Source organism: Adiantum capillus-veneris, chromosome 26 (assembly GCF_014529385.1).
Source record: "Adiantum capillus-veneris isolate H3 chromosome 26, ASM1452938v2, whole genome shotgun sequence".
Classification (NCBI taxonomy): domain Eukaryota; kingdom Viridiplantae; phylum Streptophyta; class Polypodiopsida; order Polypodiales; family Pteridaceae; genus Adiantum; species Adiantum capillus-veneris.
The window spans coordinates 9,345,223-9,356,979 of record NC_140956.1 but is presented as its reverse complement, the minus strand read 5'-3'; the positions used below and the strand labels follow the sequence as shown (position 1 = coordinate 9,356,979).

The following is an 11,757-nucleotide window of genomic DNA, read 5'->3' as shown; positions in this document are numbered from 1 at the left end:
AAACAAAGAACTAAACTAACAGGGATTATAAGAACCTTAAAACTGATTTAACACATAATTTTTCACATAACTCGGCAAGAGTTGGCATTCTCATCACTAAAGATGTGAGAGTTAACTTCCGGCGGTGACGCTGCCTCATCTCCATCCACATCTGACGACAGCAATTGGCCCTTTAGACCGTTCTTGCTCTTGTTACTAACTTTGAAGTTGCTGTTGAATGACTAGAGGTTGTCTAGATGGTCATTGTGTCGGGGATGTAGTGACTCTTGCCGCCCTGAAGATCCACCTTCTTCCCTATCTTCTGAAGACATTTCACCAGTACTTTTGGATCGACGGAGCCCACCATGAGTGAAGGCAGCAATACCCTATATTCCATTGAGGGCTTTCTTCACCCGCTTCATGCAGGCATCGCAGTCTATGGAGACCTAAATCTAATCTAATATAACGTAAATCTAAATCTAGCGTAAATAAACGTAAATCTAGTTAAAAATAAACCTAAATCTAATTTAATGTAAGTCTACATATAACCTAATCTTTAACGTCTTTTAAGATAGTTTCCTACGACGTTACAACTCTCTTCTTCTTGTGTGTGTGCGCGTGTGTGGATGTGTGTGCCAATAAAAAGAGATAAATGGTATAACCTTTCTATCACCCATGCCAAGTATGATAGATTGATTATGCCATTTCCCTCTTGAATAATAGGTCTTGAGTTCAACTCCTCGTCGACTAGATCTTTAGGTCTTTTAATTTTAATTAGTTTCCTACGACGTTAAATTAGTTTCTCTCTCTTTCTCTCTCAATGTGTGTGCGTTTTTTTGGATCGTATGCATGTTTTCTCTCTCTTTTCCTCTCTCAATGTGTGCGTTTTTTGTTTATGCATGTTCTCTCTCTCTCTTTTCCTCTCTCAATGCGTGCGTTTTTTGTTTATGCATGCTCTCTCTCTCTTTTCCTCTCTCAATGTGTGTGTGCATTCTTTGTTTATGTATGTGTGTGTGCGTTTTTGTTTTTGTTTGTACTCTCTCTCTCTCTCTCTCTCTCTCTCTCTCTCTCTCTCTCTCTCTCTCTCTCTCAAAAACACTATGTGTGTGTGTATGTGCGTGTGTGAGAGAGAGAGAGAGGGAGAGAGAAAGAGGGGAAGGGAACATGAGAATGAGGAGAGGGAAGGAGCATACCTGGCTCTCCTTCCTCTCCTCGTGTGTGTGTGTGTGTGTGTGTGTGTGTGGAGAAGAAAAAGAGAGAGAGAGAGAGAGAGAGAGAGAGAGGGAGAGCGTTACCTGCTCCTTGCTTGAGGGCGCCGAAAAACTCAGATCTGAGATCTGAGTTTTTGGGCGCGCTCGGTTATTTTTTTAGCCCAGCTGGCGTCGCTATGAGCGTCGCAAATTTACAAAGAAAGTTGCGACGCTCATAGCGACGCCGGGAATTTTTTTTTTGAGCGTCGCTGTGTGAGCGTCGCTAATATGAATAGCCTCTTGTAGTGCTAGCCCTGCAGTAAAAGGGGGTTGCAAGTCGAGAAGGATAGAGCCGCCAAGTAGACAGGGGTTTTGTCAAGCAAGAGAAGCCATCGAGGATCAAGTGCAAGGAGGATCAAGCAGCACGAAGCATCACGCTATGAAGTCGGCAACTATCGAATTTGCCATCATTGTATTTAATTGGGTTTATGTGATTCATAGTTGGGTTGTGGTTTTTTCTCGAGTTTGCCGCCAATATTATCTGCCTCGTGTCTTTTGCCGTATGCCCGTGGTAGCGGTGGTTCCAGGATTGTGTGTATGTGAGCAAAGAGGGAGGTAGAGAGATTGTGCGGGCAAATTGTATATGTGGTCGAGGCCTGTGTCGCCTCCCTGTGGCAGTGTGTTTACAGGATTGGAATGAGTGTATGCATCGGTGGGTACAAGTGTGGGATGGTGAGTTTGCGATAAGTGTTTGCGGTTATGGTCGACTGTGTGTAGCCATGATTGTTGGAAGGTCGTCTGTACTATGGAGGTTGGCAGATAGTGCGCGTGTGTATGTGATTCTGTGTGGTTAGGGGTGCGAATTTATCCTTGGGCTATAGAGAGGCAATGTCGAGTGTACTGGGTTTGTTCCTACTTCCCCCTTTCCATCAGTGGTGCCCCCACTGAGGATCTACTGATTGCTCCTCGGTCAGCTTGAAGATGATTGAAGATCGCTATGCGCCGGTTTTCAATGGCGAGGAAGATGCAAAAGATTGGATATGCGATCTAGAGTTGTATATGATGTCACCACAGATGTTGACCAACGCAGCAAAGCTTAGAGGTTTGTCACAGGTGATGCAGGGCAAAGCAAAGGGCTGGCTGAACAATTTGGAGGTTCCGATAGGCAATCATGGTCGAGGGTTCGAGCCTGTTTTGTCTGAGATTTCAAGACGGAAGTATTAAAGGCTCAATCGGATCGAAGATTCGACCAAGAGGTATGCAGGAAGTCATTTCTTGATAAAGAAGTCTCCTATGATGAAGCTTTAACACGCTCCGCTAGTAGCGGATATGAATGTGATGGCGAAGATGCCTGGAGTGATTCAAGCTCCAATTATGTTGAGGATTTTGCGACTTATGACGAAGATTGGAAAGCCATGCTTGACGTCGCCTACTAAGCAAAAGTGCAAGACATTGAGGAACTAGTGGAGGAAAGTGATCTCCTATCTACATCAAGTTCGAGTGAAGGTGAAGTACTATGCAGGGGGTGGGGCAACTTTTGCCTTGACCAGCATGTCGAGGTGCACTATAGGGTTCCAAAGTTGGTGTGTAGCCGTAGAGAGATAGCTCCGGCAATTGAAGCTGTGGAGAAAGGTATATGTGCAACTTGTGAGAGCGGGGTCACATGCAAAGAGGAGGGTAATTCCAACCTTGCAGGTGATGAAGTGTGGGATCAATTTTTGTCATGCTTGTCCAATGATGAGGTGATCGAGCAGGTGATTGAAGAGCATGTCGCAATCGATTGTGGGGATAAAGAGGCACTTCCAGAGCTAGTGCTTGGGCACTTCAGTCAGGCCTATGATAAACAGAAGGAATCTTTATGTTTCTCTATGTCGCAATCGAAATCCAAAAAGAAGGTATTCAAGTTCTGTGCTATGATTTTGATGGGCTTGCTGCTTAAGGTTGTTGTGCAAGCAGTTGTGCATAGATTGAAAAGATTTTGGAGGTAGATCATGCTATGGAGCCCTCTCTAGCAGGAAGCAGCATTTTGGTGTATAATGCAGGCATTTTGCAATGTACACAAGTTCATTTTGTGTGCGGGAAAAGCTTCTGGATACAGGTTGAAGGTATATGCCATGCCAAGCTGCTCCAAAAGGTTTTGCTTGGGTTTGGAGGTGCAAAGAGAGGGTTGAAGTCATATGTTTTCCAAGTGAATGGCTACAATCAATGCCATATTTTTTATCCAGGTGGAGTTTACACTATGCTTGGGAGAGCCTATGGCTTTTCATTTGACCCAGGCGGGTGCTACAGCTAGTGAAAGTCTCTCTCTATCTATATACTGCTATTTATCTACCTCTTGTACATAGTATTATCAGTTTCTTCTTCTGCAATGATATATTATCTAAATAATGCTATGGTTGACCATGAATGCTCAACGAGGGGTTGGGCAATGATGGTACAACTGAATATGGTCGGCTCATGGAAATGCCAGGAGCAGGTGCATGAAGCTTTGAAGGAGGATATCTGAATACTTGGGCACGTACTAGATGCAGCCTGGAACAAGTGCTACATGATGTGTATGCTAAATGTGGCTCTGAGTTGGTCGAATGCTATCCCGAAGCTTTTCCGGGATGGGAGGCTTCAAAGTGTTGAAGCTCGATGGAAATTGTCGCGAAATGCGGTTGGGATGTGTATGCCATATGTGGTTTTTAGCAGACCAAAGGCCATGATACGCATGTTAGTACTTGCGCTATTTGGGTGAGTTTCGAGATTTGAGGATACTTGGAGATCGGTGGATGTTAAACTTTCAAATGACACTTGTGGCAAGCAATTGCGGCTTGAAGTTACTAGAGATCTTGAGGTCATCGGCACAAAAAATGGTTCTTTTTGTGGAGTTTTATGGCATACAGAGCTCGAAGCTCATGGTCGGTCCTACATATGATCATCGGCTTGACTTAAAACATCGATGGTCCTTTTCTAGCCGCATGAAAGAGAGCTAGCCATGAAGTTTTGGTGGAGCTCAAAAATATAACGGTGTGCAGATGAGAAAAAGACTTATAAGTCTTTTCGACCATCGGGAGTGGGAGGCGTGAAGTGGAACTAAGGAAGTTTTTTTTAAAAGTAAAGCTTATAATTAACAAGGAATAAAAACAAGCATCTGCATGGGAAGGTGGCGTCATCTGGCTGCCTGCATGAAGAAAGGTTACACAGGTGGAGAGTGCATGCAGGAGATCCCGTCAAGGGGCCAATGCTACATGGCGAGCAGGAGCACCATGTGGGTGAACGCCATGAGCTGCAGGTCAAAGAGGCGGTAGCAAGAAGGGGAGACCTGAGCCATCAGGGCCAAAGAGTCAAGAGGAAGAAGGGCTATCAGTTGAAGGCCCATCAGAGGCGTCCATATCTGGAGGTGGTGTTGTTTACAAAACAGGTGGGCTTCAAGAGGAGGTAGGGTGTCACCTGAGCAGCCGGCTTCATGGGCGGTATGACAGAGCAGTCAGGGACACAGAGGGGAGAGTTGCATGTTGTGGGTGGCCAATAGCATGGTTTTGAGGGGCCGCAACCTCCAGGGTCAAGGACTACAAGGAGCTCTGAGATTTGATGGTTTGCAGGAGAGTTGGAAGGGCCAGGGGCTACTGTGCAGGGTTATGAGCTGCATGGGAAGCCCGGCCAGTGCAGGAGAACGACAGGTGATTGAGAGCGCTGTGGGGAGGTGGTGCTACACAACGGGCATCAACCTTCAGGATGAGGAAGGCGGTACTGAGCATAATTAGTTCTAAAGGTGGGGCTGACATGCTGAGTACAGAAGGAGAGGGCCAAGAGGTGGGCCGAGTACAGGAGGAGAGTGAAGTTGAGTCGAAGGGCATGCACCACTGGGTAGCACTGTTGCGTTGTAGAGTCTGAGGAGAGCGTATAGGGCTGAGGTGGAGGGATTTTGTTCCAGAAGCTGCAGGGATGGCTACCAAAGCCACGGAGAGAAGGATGCTATTGGATGCATAGCATATGAGGAGAATAGGAGGAGGACGCATGCAGGCGGGGGAAGACAGGTTTAACTGAGCATTTGTTTTAAGATAGAAACACGGGGAGAGTTGCAGGCTGTGGATGGCCATGAGCAAGCAATGGGAGGCATTATTGTAGAGGGATGAGGTGTTGTCGGATGCAGGTTGCCAGAGAAAAGGAGTGCGGCCAATTGTAAAATTGCTTATCCATGAGATCGAGAGCTACAAAGAGTAGATGATGTCGAGGCCCACCTAGCCCTGCAGCAGTAAAAGGGGGCTCCAAGTCGAGAAGGATAGAGCCGCCAAGTAGACAGAGGTTTTGTCAAGCAAGAGAAGCCGTCGAGGATCAAGTGCAAGGAGGATCAAGCAGCACGAAGCATCACGCTATGAAGTCGGCAACTATCGAATTTGCCATCATTGTATTTGATTGGGTTTATGTGATACATAGTTGGGTTGTGGTTTTTTGTCGCGTTTGTCGCCAATATTATCTGCCTCGTGTCTTTTGCTGTATGCCCGTGGTAGCGGTGGTTCCGGGATTGTGTGTACGTGAGCAGAGAGGGAGGTAGAGAGATTGTGTGGGCAAATTGTATATGTGGTCGAGGCGTGTGTCGCCTCCATGTGTCAGTGTGTTTATAGGATTGAATTGAGTGTATGCAGCGTTGGGTACAAGTGTGGGATGGTGAGTTGTCGATAAGTGTTTGCGGTTATGGTCGAGTGTGTGTAGCCGTGATTGCTCGAAGGTGGTCTCTACTATGGAGATTGGTAGATAGTTCGCGTGTGTATGTGATTCTGTGTGGTGAGGGGTGCGGGTTAATCCTTGGGCTATAGAGAGGCAGTGTAGAGTGTGTTGGGTTTGTTCCTACTTCCCCCTTTCCATCAGTGGTGCCCCCACTGAGGATCTGCTCATTGCTCCTCGGTGAAGTCCTACAGCTTGAAGATGATTGAAGATTGCGATCCGTCGGTTTTCACTGGTGAGGAAGATGCAAAAGATTGGATATGCGATCTAGTGTTGTATATGATGTCACTGCAGATGCTAACCAACGCAGCACAGCTTAGAGGTTTGTCACAGGTGATGCAGGGCAAAGCAAAGGCCTGGCTTAGCATTTGGAGGTTTCCAATAGGCAATCATGGTCGAGGGTTCGAGCCTGTTTTGTCTGAGATTTCAAGACGGAAGTATCAAAGGCTCAATCGGATCAAAGATTCGACCAAGAGGTATGCAGGAAGTCAATTCTCTTGATAAAGAAGTCTCCTATGATGAAGCTTTAAAAGGCTCCGCTAGAAGCGGATATGAATGTGATGGCAAAGATGCTTGGAATGATTCGAGCTCTAGTTATGTGGAGGATTTTGCGGCTTATGAAGAAGATTGGAAACTCATGCTTGACGTCGCCTCCTATGCAAAAGTGCAAGACATTGAGGAACTAGTGGAGGAAAGCGTTCTCCTATCTACATCAAGTTTGAGTGAAGGTGAAGTAGAGGTATGCCAAGATGCTTTATCTATGTAGGGGGTGGGGCAACTTTTGCCTTGAGCAGCATGTCGAGGTGCACTGTAGGGTTCCAGAGTTGGTGTGTAGCCGTAGAGAGATAGCTCCGGCAATTGACGCTGTGGAGACAGGTATATGTGCATCTTGTGAGAGCAGGGTCACATGCAACAATCTTGTAGGTGCTGAAGTGTGGGATCAATTTTTGTCTTGCTTGTCCAATGATGAGGTGATTGAGCAGGTGATTGAACAGCAGGTCGCAATCGATTGTGGGGATAAGGAGGCACTTCCAGAGCTAGTGCTTGGGCACTTCAGTCACGCCTATGATAAACAGAAGGAATCTGTATGCTTCTCTATGTCGCAATCGGAAGCCAAAAAGAAGGTATTCAAGGTCTGTGCTATGCTTTTGATGGTCTTGCTGCTTAAGGTTGTTGTGCAAGTCTGTGTGCATAGATTGAAAAGGCTTTTGGAGGTAGATCATGCTATGGAGCCCTCTCTAGCAGGAAGCAGCATTTTGGTGTATGATGCAGGCATTTTGCAATGTACACAAGTTCATTTTGTGTGCGGGAAAAGCTTCTAGATACAGGTTGAAGGTATATGCCATGCCAAGCTGCTCCAGAAGTTTATTCTTGGGTTTGTAGGTGCAAAGAGAGGGTTCAAGTCATATGTTTTCCAAGTGGATGGCTACAAACAATGCCATATTTTTTATCCAGGTGAAGTTTACACTATGCTTGGGAGAGCCTATGGCTTTCCATTTGACCCAGGCGGGTGCTACAGCCAGTGAAAGTCTCTCTCTATCTATATACTGCTATTTATCTAGCTCTTGTACATAGTATCTATCAATTTCTTCTTATGCAATGATATATTATCTAAATAATGCTATGGTTGAGCATGAATGCTCAACGAGGGGTTGGGCAATGATGGTACAACTGAAGATGGTCAGCTCATGGAAATTCCAGGAGCACGTGCATGAAGCTTTGCAGGAGGATATCTGAATACTTGGGCACGTACTAGATGCAGCCTAGAACAAGTGCTACATGATGTGTATGCTAAATGTGGCTCTAAGTTGGTCGAATGTTGTTCCGAAGCTTTTTCGGGATGGGAGCCTTCAAAGTGTTGAAGCTCGATGGAAATTGTCATGAAATGCGGCTGGGATGTGTATGCCAAATGTGGTTTTTGGCAGACCAAAGGCCTTGATATGTATGTTAGTACTTGCGCTATTTGGGTGAGTTTTGAGATTTGAGGATACTTGGAGATCGATGGATGTTAAACTTTCAATTGACACTTGTGACAAGTGATTGCAGCTTGAAGTTACTGGAGATCTTGAGGTCATCGGCACAAAAAATGGTTCTTTTTGTGGAGTTTTATGGCATACAGAGCTCGAAGCTCATCGTCGGTCCTACCTATGTTCATCGGCTTGACTTAAAACAACGATGGTCCTTTTCCAGCCGCATGAAAGGGAGCTAGGCATGAAGTTTTGGTGGAGCTCGAAAATTGAACGGTGTGCAAACGAGAAAAAGACTTATAAGTCTTTTCGACCATCGGTAGTGGGAGGCGTGGAGTGGAACTAAGGAAGTTTTTTTGAAAAGTAAAGCTTAAAATTAACAGGGAAAAAAAACAAGCATTTGCATGGGAAGGTGGCGCCATCTAGTAGCCTGCATGAACAAAGATTACACAGGTGGAGAGTGCATGCAGGAGATCCCGTCAAGGGGCCAGTGCTACATGGCGAGTAGGAGCACCACGTGGGTGAACGCCATGAGCTGCAGGTCAAAGAGGCGGTAGCATGAAGAGGAGACGTGAGCCATCACGGCCAGAGAGTCGAGAGAAAGAAGGGCTGCCAGTTGAAGGCCCATCAGAGGCGGCCATATCAGGAGGTGGCGCTGTTTACAAGCGGGGCGGGCTTCAAGAGGAGGTAGGGAGTCACTTGAGGAGCCGGCTTCATGGGCGGTATGACAGAGCAGTCAAGGGCACAGAGGGGAGAATTCCACGCTGTGGGTGGCCAATAGCATGGTTTTGAGGGGCCGCAACCTCTAGGGTCCAAGGACTACAAGGAGCTCTGAGATTTGATGGTTTGCAAGAGAGTTGGAAGGGCCAGGGGCTAGTTTGCAGGGTTACGAGCTGCATGGGAAGCCCGGCCAGTGCAGCAGAAGGACAGGTGGTTGAGAGCGCTGTGGGGAGTTGGTGCTACACAAGGGGCATCAACCTTTAGGATGAGGAATGCGGTACTGAGCAGAATCAATTCGAAAGGTGGGGCTGACATGCCGACTACAGGAGGAGAGGGCCAAGAGGCGGGCCGACTACAGGAGGAGAGCGAAGTTGAGTCGAAGGGCATGCGCCAGTTGGTAGCATTGTGGCATTGTAGAGTCTGAGGGGAGCATAGAGGGCTGGAGTGGAGGGATTTTGTTCCAGAAGCTGCAGGGGTGGCTACCGAAGCCAGGGAGAAAGGATGCTATTGGATGCATAGCATATGAGGAGAATAAGAGGAGGACGCATGCAGGCGGGGGAAGACAGGTATAAATGAGCATTTGTTTTAAGATAGAAAGACGAGGAGAGTTGCACGTTGTGGATGGCCATGAGCAAGCAATGGGAGGCATTACTGTAGAGGGTTGAGGTGTTGTGGGATGGAGGTTGCTAGAGAAAAGGAGTGCGGCCAATTGTCAAATTGACTTATCCATGGGATCGGGAGCTACAGAGAGCAGATGATGTCGAGGGCCACCTAGCCCTACAGTAAAAGGGGGCTGCAAGTCGAGAAGGATAGAGCCGCCCAGTAGACAGAGGTTTTGTCAAGCAAGAGAAGCCGTCGAGGATCAAGTGCAAGGAGGATCAAGCAGCACGAAGCATCACACTATGAAGTCAGCAACTATCGAATTCTTCATCATTGTATTTGATTGGGTTTATGTGATACATAGTTGGGTTGTTGTTTTATGTCGAGTTTGCCGCCAATATTATCTACCTCATGGCTTTTGTTGTATGCCGGTGGTAGCGGTGGCTCCGGGATTGTGTGTATGTGAGCAGAGAGGGAGGTAGAGAGATTGTGCGGGCAAATTGTATATGTGGTCGAGGCGTGTTTCGCCTCCCTGTGTCAGTGTGTTTACAAGATTGGGATGATTGTATGCATCAGTGGGTACAAGTGTGGGATGGTGAATTGTCGATAAGTGTTTGCGGTTATGGTCGAGTGTGTGTAGCCGTGATTGCTCGAAGGTGGTCTCTACTATGGAGATTGGCAGATAGTGCGCGTGTGTATGTGATTCTGTGTGGTTAGGGGTGCGGGTTAATCCTTGGGCTAAAGAGAGGCAGTGTAGAGTGTGTTGGGTTTATTCCTACTTCCCCCTTTCCATCAGTGGTGCCCCCACTGAGGATCTACTGATTGCTCCTCGTGAAGTCCTACAGCTTGAAGATGATTGAAGATTGCGGTCCGCCGGTTTTTAAAGGGGAGTAAGATGCAGAAGATTGGATATGTGATCTAGAGTTGTATATGATGTCACTACAGATGCTGACCAACACAGCAAAGCTTAGAGGTTTGTCACAGGTGATGCAGGGCAAAGCAAAGGCGTGGCTCAACAATTTGGAGGTTTCCAATAAGCAATCATGGTCGAGGGTTCCAGCCTGTTTTGTTGGAGATTTCAAGAGAAAGTATCAAAGACTCAATCAGATCGAAGATTCGACCAAGAGGTATGCAGGAAGTCAATTCTTGATAAAGAAGTCTCCTATGATGAAGCTTTAATAGGCTTCGCTAGTAGCGGATTTGAATGTGCTGACGAAGATGCTTGGAGTGATTCAAGCTCCAATACTGTGGAGGATTTTGCGGCTTATGACGAAGATTGGAAAGCCATGCTTGACGTCGCCTACTATGCAAAGTGCAAGACATTGAAGAACTAGTGGACGAAAGTGATCAGCTATCTCCATCAAGTTCGAGAGAAGGTGAAGTAGAGGTATGCCAAGATGATTTATCTATGCAGGGGTGGGGCAACTTTTCCTTGAACAGCATGTCGAGGTGCACTATAGGGTTCCAGACTTGGTGTGTAGCCGTAGAGAGATAGCTCCCGCAGATGACGTTGTGGAGACAGGTATATGTGCAGCTTGTGAGAGCGGGGTCACATGCAAAGAGCAGGGTAATTCCAACCTTGCAGGTGATGAAGTGTGGGATCAATTTTTGTCATGCTTGTCCAATGATGAGGTGATCGAGCAGGAGATTGAAGAGCATGTCGCAGTCGATTGTGGGGATAAAGAGGCACTTCCAGAGCTAGTGCTTGGGCACTTCAGTCACGCCTATGATAAACAGAAGGAATCTGTATGCTTCTCTATGTCGCAATCGGAAGCCAAAAAGAAGGTATTCAAGGTCTGTGCTATGCTTTTGATGGGCTTGCTGCTTAAGGTTGTTGTGCAAGTAGCTGTGCATAGATGGAAAAGGCTTTTGGAGGTAGATCATGCTATGGAGCCCTCTCTAGCAGGAAGCAGCATTTTGGTGTATGATGCATGCATTTTGCAATGTACACAAGTTCATTTTGTGTGCGGGAAAAGCTTCTGGATACAGGTTGAAGGTATATGCCATGCCAAGCTGCTCCAAAAGTTTATTCTTGGGTTTGCAAGTGCAAAGAGAGGGTTCAAGTCATATGTTTTCCAAGTGGATGGCTACAATCAATGCCATATTTTTTATCCAGGTGGAGTTTACACTATGCTTGGGAGAGCCTATGGCTTTCCATTTGACCCAGGCGAGTGCTACAGCCAGTGAAAGTCTCTCTCTATCTATATACTGCTATTTATCTAGCTCTTGTACATAGTATCTATCAGTTTCTTCTTATGCAATGATATATTATCTAAATAATGCTATGGTTGAGCATGAATGCTCAACGAGGGGTTGGGCAATGATGGTACAACTGAAGATGGTCGGCTCATGGAAATGCCAGGAGCAGGTGCATGAAGCTTTGCAGGAGGATATCTGAATACTTGGGCACGTACTAGATGCAACCTGGAACAAGTGCTACATGATGTGTATGCTAAATATGGCTCTATGTTGGTGAAATGCTGTTCCGAAGCTTTGCCAGGATGGGAGGCTTCAAAGTGTTGAAGCTTGACGAAAATTGTCGCGAAATGATGTTGGGATGTGTATGCCAATTGTGGTTTTTAGCAAACCAA

At 46.6% G+C, this 11,757-nt stretch overlaps 3 pseudogenes; all 3 read left to right on the top strand.

Annotated features, from left to right (window-relative positions):
• Window positions 1–2,228: 2,228 nt before the first annotated feature.
• Window positions 2,229–3,514, top strand: LOC147422968 (uncharacterized; annotated as a pseudogene).
• A 2,644-nt stretch (window positions 3,515–6,158) lies between these two features.
• Window positions 6,159–7,405, top strand: LOC147422967 (uncharacterized; annotated as a pseudogene).
• Window positions 7,406–9,879: 2,474 nt separating this feature from the next.
• Window positions 9,880–11,402, top strand: LOC147422966 (uncharacterized; annotated as a pseudogene).
• The last annotated feature ends 355 nt before the right edge of the window (window positions 11,403–11,757 follow it).